General features: G+C 40.1%; 1 long non-coding RNA gene across 1 annotated transcript in view; it reads right to left on the bottom strand.

The window, feature by feature from the left end:
* The window catches only part of LOC114012639 (uncharacterized), a 32,677-nt gene extending 12,301 nt beyond the window's left edge, over window positions 1–20,376 (bottom strand). The window contains exons 1-2 of the long non-coding RNA XR_003555228.1: window positions 20,270–20,376; window positions 20,070–20,177 (exon numbers count right to left, since the gene is read on the bottom strand). This is a non-coding gene — a long non-coding RNA (uncharacterized LOC114012639). The remainder of the gene's footprint in view (window positions 1–20,069; window positions 20,178–20,269) is intronic.
* Window positions 20,377–21,923: the final 1,547 nt, after the last annotated feature.

Raw genomic sequence — 21,923 nt, 5'->3', positions numbered from 1 at the left:
GGAATTCTTACACTCTCCTCTCAGCATCTCAGGCATTAAATTAATTCTGTGGCAATATCTAATACAAGTATATGCACACCGGTGGATCTAATACATCCATTGAAATTGTCATAAACCAAGAGAAAACATCTTGGAAAGAAAACTGAGGTCCTGAAAGAGGAAACTCAGATAGTTGACCTATAAACTTTGAAAGTGATTGGGAAGAAATCATTCTGCTAAATGACTGAGTGAAGGCCAGTCATAAGTGAAATATAAGTGTGTGTGTGTATGTGCATATACGTGCATGCACACACGAAATTTGATTTCTTCTTCAGTATTTAGCAGTTTTGAAAAAGATTGAAATTTAGATTATCAAATGCACTTCATTTAATCATCTTGCAGTTACAAAATTATTTATCTTAAAGCTTAAAAGATAAGTCACTAATGTGGGCCAGGCTGATAATATGATGAAGTACAAGAATTTAACTGAAGTGGTTCACATAATGTCTTATAGCTATAAATTGTTAGAAGCAGGGGAGTTTTCTGACAATACTGTTGTGGAATAATTATGGGATTAAAAACCTGGAATAAGGTTATTTCAAAACTGGTGTAAGGTAATGTGAGCCAGAACTCTCAAAGTCCCTTAATAGGTGTTCTTAACTCAGTGTTAATACTTTATTTAACGTAACGTGCTGTGCACTCTTTAAATTGTTAGCTTGGAACAGATGATTTATGTTGCTCTTGCATCCAAACAAGAATTAATGCCCTTATCCTATTTGACTGGAATTGTTAAGCACTTTTGTTCTCAGACTTGTATCAGAATGATAACAAAAACATAAAATCAGCAAGCTTTTTAATGAACATGGGTTTAATTTGAAGTGCCCTGATTTACAGATATTAGAGTAATGCACTCTTTCAAGTATTTACTGAGGTGTTAGATGTTCTCATTTAGCTCAAACAGTCAGTGTACTGCAGTTTCTTTGTTTCCAAAACACTACAAAGTAGCAGTTAAGAAAGCTATTGGAGCCAAGTCCCTTTTTGATTTTACAAACAATGATATCTTTCATTATGTTTTGAGGAAATCTGAAGTGAACGCCACAGCTAATTTGTCTGATCCTATTCAGATCTTGGTTTTACAGGTTTTTGTTGTTTTCCAGGTGTTGCCTTTTCTTCCCTCCCCCCCCCCCCCCCCCCCGTTTAGTACTTTTATGTATTTCATACCTATATCATAGTTTACTCATCAGCTTTCATTACTTTTTATTGGCTAATCTTGCTACAACTGGATTTTGCTACTGTAAATGGCAATCAGTGCACACACACTGACTGACACAGCTATTTATCAGTATTCCACTAACAGGTATGCAATATTATGGTCACCTGTCAGAAGATTTTCACTCCATTTTGATTTAATTACTGAAAAAAATACATGCAATTTCCTTTCTTTTCTGGTTATTGTCCCTCTGTAGGTTTTGCTGGTAAGAGCAGCAGACACCATTGTCTGCTGTCCTGCTGATGGCCGTTAGAGCTGTCCAAAAGAACTGAAGAATAGGTTCATCATAGGTTCGTTAGCATTTTCATTTTTTATATGCAAACCTTATGTCCAGAATTTTAAGAAAAGCTAAGCTGTTTTTATGATCTGGCATGTAAAGCAAGGGATATTTTCACCTTGGCATAGTTTTGACTTAATGGAACATCTATTAAGAAATATATAGCACGTTTTAAGTGATAACATGCTTACAAACACTCTTAAAAAAGAAAGAAGAGGAGAAGAAATGTTAGCCAGTGAAAACTTCATATGCACACAACTGAAAGGAGGAAAGTGGAAATAAAAATCTAAGCCATGGCAATGAGAAATGACATTTCCTATGGGCACAGTAAAATGTAGAACATATACATGGAAAAATTCAGTGAGAACCATAAGACAGCATCACTAAAATCATCCTACAATAAAAATTAAAGAATATCTAAGGCTGGTGGTACAAACGCCAACAGAGTGTCTGATTTTTTCCAGCCCTATTAGAGCACTCAGCTTCCCATGCTCTGCCAGATTTGCCTGAATATTCACCAGAATGAGATTTCTGATGATTGTGAAGGTTGGTAGCCCATCTCAGGCCAAACCTGAGCAGGAGAGAGACTGGTGAAGGTAAAGAGGAAGTACGCAGTGTACTTGAATCTCCTACAATAACTGATCTAACAGATCAGCAGAGCTTTGTTCTGTTTGTATTTATAGTCTGATGTAGTCCGTCCTTCCTGGATTGATTCTTTCAGTCCTAAAGTATGTACTATTTATTTATGCTGCGGCAGAGTGAGATTGCAATTACTAACTTAATCTGAATATCCGGGTTCAAGAGGATGTTTCTTATAAACCAATGAAGTTGCTAGCAAATATACAAAGCACTATGTCTAAAAAGCATATGTATAAACCATATTACTGAACTTCCACCAAGTATGGAGGTCTTCAGCTTGTTCAGTGGTTGTCTCATTACTTCTTCTCCCTCAACCATTCTGTAATAGCTTAACCCCCAATTTGAGGGCAAAGAAATAAGGGAGAGATGAAACACCCACTTCTCTGTTTTGTGTCCCTCAGTTATTAAACATATCATTTCATGTGCATGGGAAGAAATTAACTTGGAAAAAGATCTAATATTTTGGAACTACTGTACCTCCCACCGACTTCATCTGGATGACTTAGCCATCTCAAACAGGGCTTGAAAAACTCTGGCAGTCCATAAAGACTTTCTGTAAAAACTGAAGTGTTGAGCGGGAAGTCCTGGAAGAAGCTAACAAATCATGCCATGTATATGTTACATCAAACAGCTCTGAAGCCCCGAAAGGATCGAGATCAAGAGATTCCATGAAATCCCTTGAGACATTTACTTTTGCTATTGGTTGTACATGCAAAACAGTCAGATACTCTGGAGATGAGAAGTAGAATGAAAGCCCGAGGAAATAGCATCCATTTCTGAAAATGTTACAATAAGTGACTTTGCCAAGGTCGCGTAGGAAATGGGAGTCTGGCTGTATAAATCCAAAGTTTTTAGTCATGCTAGCCCTCCGAAAGCAGCCCTTTCTTTTCTTTCAGCTGGAGCTGCCACAAACCACATTTATATTCTAGATGTTGTTCAAAGGAAAGGAGAAATGAATTTTCAAATTTTTTTTTCTGTTGCATCGTCTGTTTATTACGCACAGTGTTGTTGCACATAATGCCAGGATGTAAAATGATTCAGGGACTAATGTCTTCAGTCATAATGTGGGAAAACAGAGAAGCAGTTGGACAGTAATTTCTCACACCGTTCTGCCATGGCAGTTCTTTCTGCTATGATTTAAGAAACTACAGGCAGTGGAAAAGGTTCCCTTTGAAAGTGTTTTAAATGTCAAATATATGATTCATTTCTATACTGCTTTAATCCAAATGCCAGAGTTCTGAGCTAAGCTATCAATCTGACCAGGACTTCATGAGCCTTGCCTATCCAAACAGCTATCTCTTGAACCGAAAGTCCTGCTAACACCAATACATAGTATCAGCATATTTTTTAGTAAAAGACGACCTTAATTTCTTTGTGATCATGTGCTATGGCATCCTTAGGCTTGTTTACTAAGGCTGTTTGTGAGAGGGCCTTGGGTGTGTAGTAGGTGCATTATGCCTGGGTGTTATACACAAGTGCAAGAGGTTGGGAAGCCAAGGCTATGGGAGGGAAGAAACCCTGGAATTACTCAGGCAGTGAGAGGAAATTGGTAGGGTCTGGGATACTTCTATAGAGATGCTAAGTCTAGAACTCATCACTGCTGCCGTCAGATACAGCCTCTGCCACAGGAAGTTCAGGAAGTTCCACTCTGGAGCTGACTCTGGTGCCTTATAATCTGCTGATGCTCTGCTTGAAAAGAGCAAGTCTCTGAGAAAACTGTTCAGCTCTGCCTGTGAGGATGGAGCTGTTATTGAACAATCTCTGCCCAGTTGCTGCAAAGGAATGTGTATACCCTCCCTGTGCTGAAAAATATATGCCTTCTTTCAGCTCAGAGCATGACTATTCCCAGCTTTTAGCCAGGAGGTCCTAGTTTCCCTTTTGACACTATTTTCTGTAAAAGAATTTTACAGTCTTCTCCCTTTTTTTTTTTTTTTTTTTTGGTCATATTTTTCAGCCCTTTAATTTTGTGATCCTTCTCTTAAATATTTCAAATTATCTACTCCATCTTTTAAGTATGGACATCAGTGTATTTCAGTAGCAATATTCTCTTTACCAGATGTAGAGGTGATACCACCTGTTTGCTTCTCCATGGTGTTGTCCTGTCCGTGCCACTGAGGTAGCAGTTAGCCACTGCAGTCCACTAAGGTTCTCCTCCCCAAGCTGTTTTGTGTCCTTTCTTCTGAGCTGCTGTTTCCCATCTCACGTAAACACTACCTTCTTTTCCAGGAATTTCCTGAAAGCTGTTCCTGTGAATTTTTGGACCTGCTGAGAATTATTTTTTGTAAGATAGGTGATCTTCTTGTATTTTAATGTAGTTGAAACTTCAACAAGAGGACAGTACCTTTCTGATCTGTGAGTAGTCCTGGAGAAAAGAGCTCAACAGTATGAAATGATTTGACCACACGATTTGCTGTCTGACACACTTCTACTAACACTTAAAGGCTGTCCAACAGGAAAGTCCGTGTTTTCTAATGTAAAATAGAAAGATCTCAAATCATTGGAAAGGTGGTCCAGACAAGCAGGGATCATTTGCCTGAAATATTTTTTTTTAGCCAAAAATCTACCTGACCTTATGATTTACCTAAATCATAATGAGTAGATCATGGCTAGTCAGCCAGTCTCCTTCCCGGAGGGGCTGCTCACTAGTTGTCTGTTGCAGGAAGACAATTACATTCTGTGGGAGCCACATTTTGAATCATCAGAGTGACAATGGTAAGGAAACATCTCAGCCACATCTCACTGCACCAGTTTGTCTTGATGCCGTTGCAGTATCTTGTTTCTTAGTAACCCTCTTGTAGCATGAATGTCCAGGAATTATTGTTCCCAGAAATACTGCCAGATAACGGTTATTTCCTAAGGGTACATTTGTTAGACAGTGTAAAGCAAGCATAGACATTTGTTTCAGAAGTGACCTCGATGGTGCTCACCTGCTCCCGTTTACTTCCCAGATACCTTCTGTCTCCCAGCTATCTTGCCCATCAACACAGTACCTCTTGTAGTCAGTAAGAGTATTATTTCCACACAGGCCAATTTGTTTCAGGCAAGCCAAGCTGTTTAGGTCCTGGTTAATCAAAACTGAGGTGTGTCACTCAGCCTGAAATTGCATTGACCACGCATGGGCCTTGGCTTAATTAAATTAATATGCTTTAAAACCTGAACTTGTGAAGTTAGAGTAGCTACAGTTTAAAATACGATCTACTGAGACTTCCATCCAAATAATGAGTAGGATTCCTTTTTGCAGAAGACAGTGATACCAGAAGACCAAACAAGACTCCAGGCAGGAGCAGATGTGTGCTTTGTGTTAACCTGTGGAGGTAAAGTGAAAGAACCTTTGTTTTTCTTGAACAGGACTATGCACGTACAACTATCTATAAAAAGCAATCATACTCTTGGACAACTAATACCATAAGTATTTGCTATTTTTCCCTAGTGAAATCAAATAAAAAAATAATTAAAGGTTCCCATCATCTTCAAGCTTTTTTAATCAAACAAAATGCCTGTGCAGATGTTATATGTAGGCATGGTTAAAAGAGGAGGGGAGGGATCAGGTTATTGCACAAGCTGTTTGAAGTTTTCTTTTGACCACAGTTAAATTCAAAGAGCCAATCACGGAACTTTACGCATCAGCTTTTCTTCATGGGAAATGTGTCATCCTTGAAAATTAGGATGTGTAATACCGATTCTGTAAAATAACCTTGAACACTTCAGGTGACTCCAGGAAGGTCAAATACTCATCCTCAGCAGCTAGAGTCATACTGTAATGTCTCCAGTGCACAATTCAAGATTAGGTATTTGTTAAAGCTCTTAATATGTGCCGGTTTAGGTTTAGCACTTGCTTTTGGAAGGGAGTGTAATCCACAGACTCATTTTCTATGTGCGTTTTGGAGTAGGAACAGGAGATCTGGGAGTTGTTTTCTTTTTGTTGTCCTTGTTATTCTTGAATCACAGTTGATAAAAGTGAACAGACAGCTTACAGAGATCTGCATCCGTATTATCTTGCTGCTAAGCACGATCCCTTATAGATATGTTTAACCTGGTATAAAAAAAAACCACTAGCAATGCAAAGATTGTCACTGTCAAGCAACTATGACCCTACATTTACAGTACACTAAGATTTTTCTACTATCCTAGCTATCTAGTTATAAAAAAAAAAAAAAGTTTTTTTCTCTCTTTTTTTTTTTTCTTCTCGTTTCTTCCTCTTTTTAAGCAGCAAGCTCTATAAAACTAAATACTAGAGTGGACTTCTTCGCTGCTGGCCAATGTGCCCTGTATGATTCAATATTCAATTCTTGTGGTCAACAGCAATTAAATCTTGAAGCATGTGAACTCTGGCAAGAGGCATGGTTTATTTTTTTTTTTTTTTCTGCTTTGTCTTAACGTGTAGTTTAAGTGCAATATGATATTTCAAGAGCCAGCACATCCTCTGGGAAATCCATTCAAATAGTAAGCATGGCCATGTCTAAAATGGGATTTTTGGAAAAAAAGATGATCCTATTCATGCCTTTGGGAAGAAAAAGAAACAATTGGAAATGTTTTAGTTTTTAACAGAGAAATTCTCCTATCCATTAAAAGCTACACTAAATGTAATGGGAGAGTTAACGGGCCCTACTTTGTTGATTTTACTCAAGTGAATAGTTGCATTGAGTTGGGAGAATATACTATGTCTAAATGGGCTCACTGCAGGGGGCAGGGGGGGAAAGTTGTTTGGATGGTCCTGTTAGGGAAGCAGTGTAATCTTTGGCAAGGGCAGAAGGAGCCCAAATTTCCTTTTTAACAGACAGGCTAATCAGTAGCAATTAAGAGGCAAAGTAGCAGACTAATAAAGTACACTTGTCACCAGTTGTCATCTTAGTGATCAATTCACACCTCCTCGACAATAACATCGACCCTTCAAGTGCTCTAATGACCCTGAATCCCTAAAGTGACAGGAGGATTAGGGCAAAGATAATGTTCTGGAAAGGTGCTAATGAAGTGGTGGGATTACAAGATGAGCTTCCTCCTTGACAGACAGCAAAAGGAAGAGTTCAGTCCCACTCCAGCAATGAGGTTCGCATGGGTAAAGTCTCATTGACTCCCACATCCAGTCAGGATCAGGAATTTAGTTTAATTAATTAGGGCTTTTCATTCCTTAGTTAAATCTGAAACATGCAACCGTGGCAGCTCCCTGTTTCTGAAAGTAGCATATATTTCTTAGGTAATTAAGTTTACTCTCCTGTGTTGTTTTTTGCCTTCTTTCTTCAAGTTGTGTTTTGCAGACGTTGATTGCTTGCATCATTTTAACATTGTGCAATTCATTTCAGAGAGATTTATTTTTTTGAGAAGAATATACATAACTACTTCCCCATGCACTGATCGTTTTAAGCAATGAGAAATTGAGTATGTAATTAGAATATAATGTTATACATTCAGTAACAAGATGGTACCATCTTCTTGCTCAGCATTACAAGTGTATATCTGTATATTTATAGATAGATACTGTATGGCAGTAGCATGTTGAGGTGCTAATACAGAAGTGGTATTCTTGTAGATATTGTTGAATATGCAAATTTAAATATGTCCAGTGTGTTTCCAATATAGTCAAAACAATTGTGTTCTTTAAGTGCCTTCTATACCTTGTTAAATAACATTTGAACTATATCTGTAACCTATTTCAGACAAGTATGTCAATATTAAAGAGAGGGGAAAGGGTACAACAGGCCACTTCTGGTATTTTAAGCCCCGGTCTTCATTAGATGTTACTCTGCTGCTTCATTGTAGCTAATTAACTTGTATATTGAAAACCCTTTAGAATGATTTGATACAGGGAGATGTGGGAATACATTGTGCTGGGATTAGCACATTTATATTGCTGTAGCTGCGTCCCTGCTGTTTGGGTGCTGGGGGAGGTAACCATTTACAAATTTAGCTGTATTAGGATCATTTTCAAGTGGTATAAATTCTACCGATAGCATTTTCAACAAAATCTGCTTTACTTCAGTGGGAGAGGTACAGATCGATCATTTGCTACTGCACACAAGAGTGCCAGTAGCCCTCAAAGATCAGCCTTGGGAAGCTTTTTTTGGTTTTCTTATTCTGTGATTTTGAGAAGGGGGTGGGTGGGGTGGAGTAGAGGCTTCAAAATATTGACATCAGAAAGTTAGCTGTTGAAAGAAGATATTGTAACTTCTTTGATCATCAAAATGAAATTTTAAATACATCTGTGTTGTGCCCTCTGTTCCCCTAAAGATTTTTTATTTCCTGGCTTCTAGTTTCACAGTTAGCACACAAATAGCTAGATGAGCATGCTGTACAAATTTTTCCTTTTGCACACTTTATACAAAACAGTACTATTTATAAGTCTGTAAAATATTGCACATGTTCTAATTAATTAACTCTTCATAGAAAGTTTAGCTTTCTTTGGAAAATTGGCTCTCAAGACGGAGGCTCAAGCCTTTTTTCCCCCAATTTTAGGAGCAAAAATGAAAGTTGATTGTAATACAGAGCACAGGTGTGAACTTCCAAATGCTGAACTGAAGCCAAAGAACACGGCTCAGGCATTTCTAAGAGAAAAGTCAGGAGTGACATCCGTGGAGTAACATGAACCTGAACCAGGAATGAATGACATTTTCTAGCTTGTCATTAAACACATCTATCTTTTTAATTAGCTGAATTACATTATAATGCATTTAGGGTTATTCTTAAAAATGAAAAAGGTATTTCTGTTCCAGACTTTAACTTAGCTTGTAATATTAATTTTGAGGGAGTTCCTGTGATGTGTCATTTCTTTATACCTCAGGAGAGAAATGGAGCCACAAGACTTGTTTTGTACAAGCTACAAAAGAGTTTTTGGAGAGATGTGACTTATTGCAAGCTTGGGCTGGAAGAGAGCTGATAGTCCAGTCTAGCAAAGGAAGGCAAAACCTCTGTGCCAATTCCGATCCACGGATCAGTACACCCTATGAGGGGTAAATCCTGAACTGCAGGGATTTTTGGTTTTGGTTTGTACAAAGATGAGGTCAGATCCTATTGCTTCTGTGAGTCTGTTGAGTTTAGTACATCCCAAATGTGAGAGGGGTAGCAAGTAAAGGTGAATATGCAATAGCAATCTTTATTGCAGGAATGTGGTCTGAATTTAATATTCAATATCCATACATGTGAACCCTGTAATTTTCTGTTACAGGCCAGGTTTTGATCTTTATGGTTGCAGTACATTGGGGTAGAGGCACTTTTATGTCACTTTGATATAGCATGGCAAGCCATTTTTGAAACAATACGTGCAGTCAGTCTTTTATTTCTTATTTCCTTTTGTGCTCAACAGATTGCCCATTCGAAATGGAAGAGCACGAACACTGTTGCCTCCTCGGTCACCTTGCTGTGAAGTTGTAATGTAGCAAATGGCTAATGTATGCATACATAGGAGGACTGTTTTACCCCACATTTCACACCACCATAGTCAATTCATTGGTTTCGAAGGAGAAAACAAAAACAACAGCCCTTGTCCAGCTGCAGCAGGCAAGAGCTGGGACATATGCTGGTGTGAAAGAGGGGGTAGGGCAGGAGACCCCTGCCCAAAACATTGGAACAAAGGGAGCACAATCTCCTCGGCAAGGCATGGGATGACTTAAATACCCTATTGTATGAAATATGAATGGGTCGGCATTGTGAATCGCAGCATGGGGGGCTCCTCCGCATTGCCGATTAGCCACACTATTACCCAGATTACATGGGGAAGTGGCCAAGGCAAATACAGGCAGCCTTCTGCCACCTCCTCCCTGGGGCCAGGAGCGGGCTGCCCCGACCCCTTCCCTGCTACCAGGGGCTGGGAGGGAAGGGGGTGCAGGGAAGGGGAGCGAAGCCGTAAGCCCTGTGGTTAACAAAAATATGGATTTCAAGGGAAACAGCATGAAAATGTCTTTCTGGTCAAGTGATGTACGGGTATTGTTTGCTGTTACCACACAATGTGGAAGTAAATTGCTTGGCCAAAAAAAGATCTTGCATCCTCTCCTTTTTCTCCCCGTACTCTCAGGTTAAGGAAGACCTGTTGGGTGATGATCACAAAGAGTGTGGTAGGCACCGCCTATGTCCTGCACTCTTCTCTCCCCTCCATAATCTTGCACGCAGGTTAGTCCTCCCCTCCCTCCCCGCCATGCAGCTCTTACAGCCCTGAGGTAACACTGAAAACTGTGTTTATCCAGCCCAGGGCAGCTCAACAGAGTAAAGCAAGATTATTTCCGTATGCTGGAGTCTTAAGGCACGTACAATCAGCTGCGATCCAAAGTAAACTCATGTCTATATTATGGAAGGTCAGGCTGGAGAGATTGCACAGAGCTTTCAGTCTTAAAAACACCTCCACTTGCTGTGCCTAGAAAATCAGTGGTAAACTGAACTGCAGTGCTGACGCTGGCAAAGTCTCAGCTTCTGCGGGATGGTCTCAAAAGAGGCTGTATCAGAAATGATCAGCAATGCATATGTACATGTTCACAGTATGACATTTATAATGTGAAATACGTATGTATATGTTATACATGCAGGCCTAAATGTCTCAAAGGTGAAGACGTTTTTGTCTGAAAGAAGCTGCATCTTATTCTAGCTTTTCTGTTGAAAAGGTTTCTAATGTTGTACATCTTGTAGCATCTTTTACAACCTCAACCTCTGGCTCTTTTCTCCTGTGGAGAGTTAAATTTGCGGTCCGGTGCGAGGTCCCAGCTCACTGCGGCAGCACTGTTGCTGCCTGAGCCAAGATGCAGCATCCTTGCAGGGAGGAGCCCTTGTGCCGGGAGCTCTTTGACGCAAGCGACGTGCCCAGTTGCAAGGCACTCAAAAACAGCTGGGCTCCCATAGGAGACTACAGCTCCCTGGGTGTTAAGAGGGAAATTTTGGTGCCTAAAGTTGCGGTTGCACAGAAAGTATTTAAGTGGGTTAAACTGAGACCTCGTTCTCCCTGGAACAGAAAGCATCAATTTGAGACAGCAACTGGAAACATGGTTGTGAAGGAAGGGAAAGGGGAAGTCTGACTTCTGTGAATTTCTTTCTTTTTTGTTTCAGGTGACCTACTAACAAAATCCAGCACAAGTTTAGAATAGTTTGGCTTGGCCCAAATTTACATTCTTCCCTAAATAAAACATTCAGCCAAAACTTTTTCCCAAGACTAATTTGGACTGCTGTGTTGGGATTATCAATTGATGGTAAAACCGACTAAGAAACAGGCTAGCGAATGAGAATGGTAAACTCATTACTATTACATGGATTTTTATCCATGAATATTCAAGTAGTGCTCTAGTTATGAAAATAATCACAAATCTTAAGAGATCACAGAGGAAAAAAAGGGTAGCTTTCACTTTTAGTTTGATAAACAGCTGGAAGTAAAAAATGTACTCCATCCACATCCAGTCTCACTGCTATAGAAAGCAAACTACTGAATTGGTAAAAAAACCCCAAAAACAAAACTAAAGTGAAAAGACACTCAGCAGTACTTTTTTAAAAAATTGCATGAAGTCCTGTTGCTTTTAGCAGTTCATACTTTTAAGTCTTCACACTTCTAAATGGTGGAGAACCCCCCCAAAACACAATCTCACATTTATTTCTAATCACTGGATGGAGTGCTTGTTGCTTATTGTAGTTTGCCTGTGGTTTCTGGTGGAAGTGAGTTTCTTGCCCTTTCTTTGCTGTGAGTACTGATATTGGCATCGTAACCAATTTGGCTAAATTGCATTATTTTATATAATCCAAACTCCTCAGATTTTTCACTTTGTGCCTGAATCTGCTGGGCATTGCCACTTTGTCTAGTTACACGGTAACGGTATTTCATCCAGAGCTGGATGCCTGCCTGTGCTGAAGGAGTCTCTGGGTTTGTATCTGTACATGTGTATCATACAGAAGATACAACCTCTTAGATAAGCTTGTGCTTTTCTAATACCATATTTCATTACGTTTTTGATTTGCAAAGACGTCTTGAATGCACTGAATTTTATTGATGGTTTATGGTAAAGTTGAATGAAAAGTCCCTGGCTTAGAGTAATTCTTGATTTCAGTAATTTTTTTTTTTTTTTTTTTTTTTTTTTTTTTTTTTTTTTTTTTTACATTCTCCATTTGCAATGTAAGGATGCCTAGAGCTTTGTGTATGGGCACTTGTTACTTTTATCAGAACAGTTCAGTGGAATAGAATGTTTTGTTGAAGCTGTACTTTGTCTAAAAAAGGTGCAGTCTGTCCTTGCAGCCTCAACTTTTTGTTTGTTTTTATATAGTGAAATGTTGCATGCGCTACTGGTTTAACATCTAATTCCACTGGTTATTTGAACAGCAGTTATTTGAACATGTTATTGGAAATGAAAGCTCAGTTCAAATTTTTTGTTGTCTTAAAATACGATTCTCGACAGTATTGTTTCAAATATTTGCCACGTCTGCGTACTCAGGAGGTGCCCGGCGAGGCACTTGTACACACGTAGTATGCCAAATAAAAGGAGAGAAGCTTCCTAGGCAGGTTTCCTTCAGCTGACCTGTTGTTTAGCAGATGCAGAGGAGGAGTATATCGATTGAGCTGTGAGAAGGAAGGGCGAATTGATCTGATAGTGAAGTGATGCATTTTTTGCTGAGAGGGGGATTTTTCTGATGGAGAAGGAACAAATTGACTTATTGGTTAATTGAAGGAGAGGATTGACTGGGAGAGGCAGTGAGAATGTGATGAATGTTAACTGCAGGAAAGAAGGGTTTTTCAAGTATATGCACAAATATTTATTTCTTTCCTCATTTGCCTGCCTCTTACTTAATGTGTAATGGAGATGGGTGGCTTCATTTTGGACTCTTTGGCACGCTGCTCGCTTCTTGAACTTCTGCAAAATGGGTAGGCCTGGCTTTGTGTGAAACTTTTTCTCTTTTTAAATACGACTGGAAACATTCCCGCTTTAAAGTCTGCAAAAGTTTGTCGCTGCTTTTTTTTCTTAAAGCTGTGCCTTGTGCTTCAGTTTGCTGAGTCTGCCCGTAAATACTCTTTCTAGCTGTGGTTGCCTAATCCGGGACTGGATTTTAATATTTGTTAGGCACCTAACTCCCACTGAAAGCAATATGAATTAATACGTTTTTCCTTTAAATAATCTTCCATATTTCACTAGGCAACTTTCTGCATTGGTAGGACCAGAACTGCTTCCATTGCTCCTCAGTCCTTTAGGGAAGGGACAACAATTTGGTCTGTTGGCTGATGCAACATCGGTCTCAACTGTGGCAGGGGCTTCGAAGTGCTACAGTAATGAAAAAATAATTAAAATAGTAAAAGTGACACCAACAACAGTAATACTACTAGTAATAAATAGTTACATATTGGTGCCACATAAATATTAATTACTCTAATGCTTAATTTAATTTCTAATTAATTTAGAATTCATTTCCTAATTTCTGTCTGGATGAGGTTGCCATGATCTTCATGTGGCACTTTTAGGAGTCCAGAGTGTTTTCGTTCCCATTTTACAGAAATGGCGTAGAAGGCCTCCAAATACTGTCTTATGAGGACTCTATCTCTTAGAGCAACCTCAAGGAGGTTTCTGTCCTCTCCTTGGGAAATCTCTGTTTTTAATGGGGTTAGGGAAGGAGCCTATTCAGGGAATTTTCTGTGTTGTGGGACGGCAAATGGCAGAGTCCCCAGGGATCAGTGTGGTTATTGGAGCTCAGTGTTGTAATGTTACAATAATTTCCCTCTTGCAATGACATTACCCGGGGGACTGTGGGGAAACGGAATGCTATGGAATGCTTTGACTTGCAAAGAGGCTGTGTCCGTCCCTTCTTCCAGTCTGCTCAGACGTGCCACGGCCTTATTTTTGTCACCGTTAGCTAAGATTTAGCTGCATTTACAGCAGGGATATTGTAGGACTGAGCTCTGTGAAGAAATAATATTAGAATTTTTAAGCTCCCAAGGGGAGGAGGAAGGACCTTTAATTAGCGAATAATAGGTTTAGCCTATAAACTGTCCATAAAGAAAAAAAAAAGAAAAAAAAATCACCATGTGCTGGGAAGGAAATGGATAAGGAAAAAAATCTTCAAACGATTTACACATAGGAAGGAATTCTTGGGTGTGGATGAGGGGGTTGCATTGTTTTGAAAGGTATTTAGTATTTTAGAAATATAGGAACAGCTTTGCTCAAAGTCACTCATCCCAGGCAGTCACGCTTACACCTGATGTTGTTGAAGCAACACCAGAGGTAGGTGAGTGGGGGGAAAGGTATGTAGGGAAGTTTATGCAGCTGGAAAAGTTCTTTAAACTGGAATTCCTAATGGGAAACTTATGAACACACCAGAACTGAACAAATATTTCAGTATGAATAATTTATATGGCAATACTACTAATGACGCCAGGCTGACATATGATACAGTGAGCACAGTTTGGCTGGCAGAGGTGTCCTTGTCATACAGTAGCCCTTGCTCTGTCTTACACTGCCTGAGATTTTACCTTGGACTGAGCCAATTCATCGTCCTACTAAAGAAAAAACAACATCTGGGTTTCTCCATAAACAAAGGAGTGTGACTAAAAGATGTTTTTCACAATTTTCTTCCTTAATAATTTACAAGTTTTCCCCTGTAGAATCTTAGAAAGTTTCTTCCGAAATCAAAAGCTTGCTCACAGATTGACTGTTCAATATGCATTGTGCATTTGTCAGGGATGCTCTAAGTGGTACGGAAGCTGACAGAATACAAGCAGGAGCTGACAGCTTCACTCCAGTTACAGCTGATTAAAGGCTGCAGGGGCCTGGGGGCCCCATCTCAAAAAGAGGACCACTGCAAATTCACCACAGCACTTCCAGTCTGCGCATTTACCATCAGCTGGCACGGAGTACTTTAGGTATTGCACTTGGTAATCAACTTCTGCCTCCAGTTTTGGAGTATTTGATAGCAGGTACAGACAAGGAGTTAAAAATGCAGGTGAGAATTACCTTACATTGTGTAGGTATGAAACAGCAGTGTAAGATGTAAGCGTTGCGTATGTTAAACCTCAGTGTACGCTTTAGAGCCATTTGTGGCTCTAAAGCAGGACTCAAAGCTTGAGGCTGGGTCCTCTCCCAAACTTCTCGCTTCCATCCCTAGCATGTACACCGAGCCCTTCTGCAGGCTGAGCATGCTGGCTGTGCAGTTTGGGGTTTTTTCCTATGCTCTGTAGCCAAGGTGTTCAAGCGTAGCTAGGGATCCTGTGTGACCCACCAGAATCATAAAAAAAATATCTCTGTGTCAAAAAGTGCTTGGCACTCTCTGGAAACAAGGCAGAGAGCACACCTCCTGCTTTTCAGAATGTTCTCTTTTATAACTTCCAACTTGCTAGCAAGTATGTGGTGCTTGAGCGTTCGTATATACCTTGTGCCCTAGCTTACACTGAGTGAACATCTAACTGGGGAAACCTTTTCCTCTCTGTTCTATAGAAGACCAATTTTACATGATGAGTATTTTTTTTTGTTCCTTTGCTAATGTGAAGAGAACATCCCAAACAAATATCCCCTCCCAAATGTACATAATATACCACTTTTTATTTTTTTACCTTTTACTAAAATCATTAGAGAATTTTCCTTGCATTATTTCTACCAGGAGCTTTTTATTAAGCAAAACAACCACATTTCCCCTTCTGCCCTAAATTTCAGTCTTGCTTTATTAGCACCAGAGGCCAGATTCTCAAAACTGCTGATTAAAAAAATCCATGCAATCTTTAGAACAATTTGGCAAGGTACGTTTTTAAAACATTTGAAAATAAATCACAATTTGTGGCTTAAGAATCAGAACCGCAGGCAGAAAATATAGTAAGTCAAGTAATAGACATTTGTTAGCATTTTTTTTTTTACATTAATCTGTTAATATATTTTTAGAATTGCTAAATATTTAAAGCTCCAGACAGGGCTATTCTTAGGGTGATTTCTTCGCTTTAGCTGAGCCCAGGTAATGCTTGTGGTCTTCGTTTTCATTCACCTACCTGGAGACTAGTTCTTCAAAAGTGGGAGTTTGTTGAGAGGAAGACCACTGATGGGAAGTTTTTTATAATTAATTTAGACAAACTGTTGAACAATGTACCAGTATGTCAACAGAACCTTTTCATAGTGTGTGTCCTCTTGTGTTGGTTTTTAAAAAGCAGCCAGTAAGACCTGGGGGCTTTTAAACTGCAGAACTCAAGGAATTTGCTGATTTCCTCCTAAAGAGCAACAAGAACCCTATATAGGCATATTTCAGTAGCTGTGTATGTGTGTGCATTATGTATGTGCTTGCATGTTTTTTATGTACATACACACATACATATACTTCTATACATGTGTGTATATATACTTAAATAATATAAGCTCATGTATATATAAAATATATACCATGAATACAAACATGCATATACATATATACACTCTTTGCCTCATTTTCTCCCAGTCTTTGAGACTGTCTTTATTTGTGTAAATCACTTTTTGGCTCAATTAAAGCTCTGCTGGACACATTGAATTCTGCCTCTGACGGTGTTTCAGACTTATTTTAAATTAAAGATAATACAAAAAATAATAGCAATAAAAGGAGAATATAATTTCAGTTACTGGAATAGTTTATTTTTCAAAAACATGAAATAAGAGATATAATTATAGAACCGTCACATTACAAATGTGTCCACTCCAGAAGGGATGCAGTGATGTTTTGACTAGGATTTGGACTGCCAAAAAGAGAGAGGATGAAGTGAATGCATGTGAGAGAGACTGTGAAAGAGATCTTAGGAAAGCAAATGTGCTCTGCAGAAGTAGTTCAGTTTGCATAATTTATTTTAAATATGGATACTCTCTGGTGTGTGAGCACTCCCCCTGCCCCCCCTCTTTTCTTTTAAAAATAGGAATTTCTGTGCTGCTTGCGTTCCAATATTCCAGTTCAAACAGGGTGCCTGGCAGTAGCTCAGCACCTGTGTACTTGACTACTTACTGCTGACGAGCCTTGCTTGCCGGTAATCTAGATTTATGGTAAGTCTACCCTTTCCCTTCATCTACAAGGTCCGGGGACATTCGGGTAGCCAATCTGCCCTTAAATATGTCTCTGAGGAAATGGTGCTAATTAGTATTGGAATTTACAGCCTTCCATTTTATTGACTTGTCCTACTTTCTCCGATAATTAACTAATGAGTAAAGTAATGAGCTATGTTAGTCAGTCATGATGTTCAATTAAACAGCAAATCAATTATTGAAAATAGTTTCGGACAGCTCTTGTGTCGTCACAGGGAGTGTGCATGCATGTGTGCGTGTGTGTGTGTGTGTGTACACGTGTGTTTCAAACGCGTGCCCTAGATGTGGCAGCATCCCTCCCTGGAGGGTACCTGGCTGCGGGGGGGCTGTGCGATCACAGACAAACTGACCAGTGCTCCCTCTTGCCCATGTTGTCCTCCCTCTGCTCAGCTCCACTAAAGAGTGCCCTAATGCTGCGCCTTCCTGAGCTGAGCTTATTTGCAGGGGGTCCCCAAAGCCCAAGAAAGACAAAATTGCCATAAAATAGAGAGGGCTTTTCATGATGGGGAGGTCGGCGGAGGGGTGTGATGCCTCTGCCTCTTTTCTTGGAAATTGCCACTTTTCCTACCCGAGAGCAGGGCCACCTGTCCCAGAGCTCGGCATTACAGCAGCAGGGACTAACACACAAATATCAGTCCTCAAAGCCCTACCTCTCTTCTGGCCACAGCAACACCCAGGAGCAACAGAGAGGATGTCTGGGGGTTCAGGATTTTTCCCCTGAGGGCTTTGCATACCAGCCTGAGACGCAATTATCTATGGGAAGGGGCTTCCCGGACCATCACGTCATGAGTCCTCTGCACCATGTCTGCACGTGGGGGTGGCACCAAATCTGTGGCCACTGGCAGGTCAGGTGGTGGTTCGCTGGGGTAAAGCAGTGGCTCTGGGCCTGGCCTCGGCCCTTACAGCACAGGTGGCTTCATTTGGCGTGGGATGAGCAAAGATCTTCTTCGTCAGGATGAGAAATAGACATTCATTATCTCCCCAATATTGTGCGTGCAGTTTGAAAATGTGAAAAGCCATTCCAGCAGAGAAAGCTGTAGCTGATGTCATCGTTCAGTAACTTGCCAGCTCTTCAGGTTTAATTATTCCTCCATTTGAACTTTTTACCCTTCCTGTTTCCTTCAGGTCTTTCGCTTCACCTTGCCTGCTGCACTAGCTGATAGCACTTCACACCCACTGCCCGTAACTTCGCGTGCTTCCAAGCTCACCCTCCTGGTGACACCCAGGTTGTTGCATTTGCTGTGACTTTTAGTTCTGCTTTTGGTGTTAGGGCGTACCTCTGCGTTATTCCCACGTACAGCCAGCAAACCTGTCCTGAAAATTCAGCAGCCTGGGAACAACTTTTGCTGGCCTACTCATACAAACTTTACTCATACAACTCAGAAGTTTTGACTTGCCCTGTCAAAAGACCACTCCACTGTGGGCAACAGCAGTTTTTAGAGATGGCAGTAACATTGCATTAAGCGGTTTGATGGTTTTAAAAGGCAATAAAAATGTGAAAGTTATTGGATGGAAAATCTGGGTTGGGCTTAAAATTTTAATTTAATGTTATCAGATATGCTGAGCCAGAAATAAAGCCGTGCTGTGCTCTCGTGGTTCTGTTTGAGGAGCAAAGTGGCACAAATAGTGCCAGGCAGTGCTTGTAGGCTCTGTAGTCATACAAATGTGCCCCGTAATTATTTGTTCTTAATAACAGTCATCACATGATGATTTTTTTTCTGAAGGTACCAAGCATGCAGAAAGCTCCCCCCCACCTTCCAAACCCAGGAGGAAAAGCAGGCCAGTGAGCAAGCTGCCTAAATACAGAGAGAGGAGACTGAATACGTTGGCCTTAGACATCCAATTGAATCACAATTCATTAGAGAAACAACAAGCCAAAACAAATCAAAGACAGTTCAAAAAAGGCAACATGAAGTTTTCATTTCCAAACAGTTTTAATTCACTGTTTGTGCTCTTTACTGAGAATATGCAAGGAACACAAACATTCCCATATGAATTAAATTACAATTTACATATGAATTACATTAGAAATATGAGCTACACTAAAGAGATAATTAGTGCTGTCCTGGGTTATGTGAGCACAAACAAAATTAAATAAGAACAATTTCAAAGCCAAGTTTTGCTTTGTCTTTTCAACTAAGCTGGTTTAATCAGTGATAATGACTGAAATAAATCCACTACGTATAAAACAACGCACAACATATCATATTGTGTGAAATGCCATTACTAAGTCCCATGCCTTGGTAAATCACACAGTCAAACAGGAGTACAACGACACCAATACGACGCTACAGAAAATTTGCCACTGCTGGGTGCCCAGGGCTGAAGGTGGTGGTCCCTGAGGCTTGCAAGGAAGCAGGACCCACGACAGGCCAGCATCACTGTGCTGCTTCAGAGTCACTGTGCTGCTCCAGAGAGAGTAATTGGGGGGGGGGGGGGGGGGGGCTGTGGGGGTGTGTGTCAGGGATTTTTTAAACCTTACCTATGAATGAGAAAGAGCTGCTACAGGAAAAAAAAGCTAGTGCTAGCAGAGAGAGCAATGAGAGGGAGGGGAGCTGGAGAAGTGGGGGGTGGGGGGGTGGGAGAAGAGGAGAAAACGAGAAGGATAAAAATACCAAGCAGAAGCAGACTACCTGTGCATCAGTGCCTCAGCCCCTAAATAGAGCTATGGTTTATGACTACCTTGCCTAATGAGCTAAACTCTGGTGACCATAAAACTGAAATATAATTATGACATTAAAGATGCCTATATTTGAACTTAATTATTAATTAATTTAATGAGAGAATAGGAGGTTGTAAAATTGCTAATTAAACGGCTCTGTAAAACTGCAGACGGCAGAGGATTTACCAAATGATGAATCCCACAACAGTATTTGGGCTATATCAATATTCTATTAATATACAGTATGCCAGAGGTACTGGCTAGTACGCTACTCACAGTTAAGCCGATGTGACAGGCATACAGAGTGAAAGAAAATGAAGGACATAAAATTCCAGATGACAGCAACCTTGAAGACGATCTCTGCCCCCACCTCTGTGGCAGTTTCTGAAATCAGTTAAATAAACTCAGAAATGCAGGATAAAAATCAATCTTACCATTGCAAATGTGAATAAATTGGCTTGAAGCAAACGACCCACCTATGGTCTTAGGCACCGCGGTGTTGTGTCGCTCTCCGCGTGCGTGCAGGGATGGTCAGAGCTAATCTGGACTTAAGTGCAACAGAACGGGAGGGATGCAGCTTGAGTGTGTGTGTGTGTATGGTGTGTGTGCTCGCATGTGAAAGAGAAGCTGAGCGAGAGCAAAAAATAACTGTCCCCGTGTGATTAGTGAAATTAAGCTCAAGTGAACCTTCAGGGGCTGAATTCGAACCTACGGGGGACAATTTTAGAGATTCCCACACTGCACTATCAGCATGCAAGGAATTTCACTGTAGCATTTGAATGGCAATACCATTTGGATGACATTCATTTAAAAATGTAGAGGAAGAGAGCAGGAAAATGTTTTCATTTAGCACTGAGCCTAATTCGAGGAATGTCAAAAGAAAATGCATGGGGGTGTCTCACCCTGCATGCTTTTAAATGTCAGTCGTGACTAATTATTGGAATAAAAGCAAAAGGAAAAATGTAAGTATCCCTTTGTAGTTTTGTAGGAAACAATGAAATGCCACTGGCCAGTGTAGCAGAAAAATGCCAGGTTAAATGTAGGAGGCATGTTTTAATATTTGCACCAATCCTTAGAATTGTTTCATACCTGCTATGTGGCATAGCTTTTCCTTTACACATTTTGTTTTTTAAATGCCCTGTTGACAGCCTCAAGAGGCAGTTTGACAAGAAAGATCAAAGATTCAATATCAAGAAAATAGGGTGGTAGGAAACTCACCCCCCACTCAAAGGAAAACGATACAGTCATTACAGTAACGTCTCCCATTTCTGGAGAATGGATGAAGGATCTTGAGGCTAAAGACAGGGGTTGTATTCCCAAGTCCTCTGTGAGTTCTGAAGAAATTACATAAAATTTCTGTGCCTGAATTTCTGCTTTCTAAGCTGGAAATAACAGCAGTTTCTTGCCACTTACCATTCATGTTTCAGAACACTAAATGGAAGCTTGCAAATAATTTCTGAGAAAGTGATCTCTAGAAGTTGCTTTTTATTGACTGGTTTGGGGCAAGACCTTAGAAAGTGTCACTTCTTGCTTTGTTTTTGTTTTTAATGTCCATCTTGGGACATATGAACAAGGTAATTTTAAGGAGCTGTGCACTTCACATGATAGTCTTGTTTGCCTTTTCTCGAATACTAATTCAGTACTCAGTCTCCCGATACTCAGAAACCTCACTGGTGGGTTTTGTATGAGTAGCTGCAGCTAAAAGAGCTGCTGCTTTAAAAAATTCTGATCCCGATTTAGAAAACTACTCTGGCTGGTTTCTATCTTATAATATGTGCAATTAATAAATATGAAAGCTTCTATGCATTTATTACCGTTGTATCATGCCCTGCAGTTTTATAGATCCAATTTCTCAAAAAATGACTTCTTTTACCAGAAATAAAACCAGATAGATTTCTTCTCTTGTGTGACCAGCTATCAAGCCTACCCCTTGACTGGAGGCTTTTGTGAGCTCTGAACTGTGTTTCACTTGCTCAGGTTTCAATCCTAGCAAGACAGACAATGAGTTAAAAGTTGGAACTGGTGGGTTTCTAGTAAAAAGGAAATGCCAAATGACTCACCATCACCACATTGCAGGTTACACATTTAGAGATCAAAGAAATTGTCTCTTTATCTCCCCCAGAACTACCA

The sequence above is a fragment of the Falco peregrinus genome, chromosome 3, assembly GCF_023634155.1.
Source record: "Falco peregrinus isolate bFalPer1 chromosome 3, bFalPer1.pri, whole genome shotgun sequence".
Taxonomy (NCBI): domain Eukaryota; kingdom Metazoa; phylum Chordata; class Aves; order Falconiformes; family Falconidae; genus Falco; species Falco peregrinus.
The sequence above is the reverse complement of the archived record's forward strand: the minus strand, read 5'-3'. Positions and strand labels throughout refer to the sequence as shown.